We start from the raw sequence: 2,375 nt of genomic DNA on the forward strand, positions 1-2,375 counted from the left end.
TACCTATACTTCCTTCCTTTTTTTTTTTTTTTCTTAAAGAAAATTTTCATGAATTGTTTTCATGCTGTGGTGTATGGCTAATTGATTAAGAGGCAGTAAGAAAAATCCAGTATCTAACAAGTGTTCCACAATCAGCCATATTTATAAACACTGCTTCGTAAAAATGGGGCATGATATTCTGTTGGCCATAGAATGACTAAACACTTAAATCCTGGGAGAGTTATGCGCATGTTGTGCGACGCCTCGGCACACATGTTTTATCCATCAGCAAAAGAGCATCCCGTTGAAGGCTTTCCCCAAGGTAGTCAAGCGTGAAGTCAGAGAAAAATTATATTCCCATCAGAGGACACATCAGGATGAGCTGAACAGTTAGAAACTAGCCCGCTGGATCAATTCCTTTCTGTGATAACATCAATTTAACTAAATTTGACTTTCTTGATGCACTGCCAACATGAATGTTGACTCTTTTCTTGAGAAAAATCTTCACTTCAATAACTCTTGCCTGGAGGCAGGAGTATCCTATTTCTTTTATTATTATACTTTCTTGCTATAAAGATTGTTACGAGATTTGTTTGGTTCTGTGATCATAGTTTCAACAGATTTTTAGTAATGTAGTGATGTGTTAGAATCTATAAAATAATTTGAATCTTCACAGGTCAATCCTTAAGAATGGTCTGTTCTCCTGATCTTGCTTCCAACACTAGGCATTCCTTGTCTTTTGGGGAGACAACAAGTATAATACATTCATTCAAGCGACAAATGTTTATTTAGACCTACTGAAACTAGGGTCACGGTGGAGTAAGTCCCAGTCCAGGGAGCCTAGTGTTGAATAGGGGAAGCCAAAACCGTCATATTTTAGTGTGAAAAGCAAGATGCACCAATAAGGGCTGGCTTTTAATACCTAAAAGAGTTGGGGAGAACGTGAAACTTGGCTGAGTTTTACAGCGTGGTTAGGAGATAGTCATCTCAATGTGCACAGATGGGATAAAAATTCCTGGTGGAGGGAACAGCCTGTAAAAGGCGTGAAGGTAAGAGGGCAGTTTAAGGAACTCACCAAGGTGCATGTGGGCCAGGAGGGAGAAGGGTCAGCCAGCACAGCACGGCTGGATCGTGAAGGATCCATAGGTGAAACAGGGAGTCCCTGGATGATTCTAGATGACCAAGTGCCGTGATGAGGAAGGCGCAGTGTGATGGGTAAGGGCCACACCATGAGGGCTCGGATCCCTTCCTTGTCGCCTCCAATGCCTCTGTTTTCCCGTCAACAAACCTGACTCAGAAGGTTCTTGTGAGGATTAAACAAACTAATACATGTAAAGTGCTTTGATAGTTCCTAGCATACATGCTCAGTAATGCTCAGTACTTGGTACAACTATCATTCTGGATTGGATGGGAAATCTGGGGCAGGGAAAAAAATTACTTTCCTATTAATCCTGGGGGTAAATGATGAAAGTCTCACTGAGACAGAGGCAGTGGGAAGAGGGAGGTATGGCTGATGAGCGCTGAGAAGGTGCGAGCGGCAGGAGCTGGCGATCCGCTGGACAAGGCGGGGAACGACCAAGAATCTACCGGAATGGCGGACGTCAAGGATGGGCCCAGAGTTCTGGCTACGTGGGTGGGTTGTAGTATTCATCAGTCGAGATAGAGAGTAGAAGGGGGAGCAGGGGTTTGAGGGGAGATGGCGAGTTCAGTTCACCTTTGAAGTGGTACTGGTACGTCACCAAGCATCCGACGTACGGCTCTGGGACTTAGGAACGTTCCTGGTGGAGATGTTGATTTGAGCTTCTCAGCTTACGGCTGGTGGTTGAAACCACATGCATCTGTCAGAATACTTTGGGCTGCACATAATTACAGAAATCCAACTCAAAATGACTCGAAAATCAAAAGAGATTTATTAGCTTGGAAAAGTGAGAAAGCCCGGCGGTAGGGTGGTGATGAGGCTGGTTTTCCTGGAGACCCCAGCCTCACCTCCCAGACACAGTCTGGGCTCTGCTTCCATGTCACGCTCTCCTCCAGCTGGTGGCTGGTGGCTCTGTAAGCTCCAGGCCTCACTCACGGGCATGCTCAGCAGTGTCCAAACGAAGAAAGACCATATTTGAAGGGCCCCTCTGGAGAGAGCAAGGCACGGGAGCCTTCTCCAGACTTCCCAGCCTGCCCAGCTGAGGAGGCTGCTCCCACTTCTGGAGCTCGAAGTAAGAACCACAAGAGGGAAAGTGGGCGCTTGAATGGGAATCGCCCCTGTTGGGAACAGGGATGCAGTGGATAAGGGGCAAGGCTCCCTGTATTGCAGACATGGGCAGGCGTCCCCAAAGGGGCTGGAGCATGGGAAGAAACGAGGGCCCTGGCCAAATCCTGGGGAATACCTAGACTTTGATTGT

Source organism: Manis javanica, chromosome 11 (genome assembly GCF_040802235.1).
Source record: "Manis javanica isolate MJ-LG chromosome 11, MJ_LKY, whole genome shotgun sequence".
Classification (NCBI taxonomy): Eukaryota; Metazoa; Chordata; class Mammalia; order Pholidota; family Manidae; genus Manis; species Manis javanica.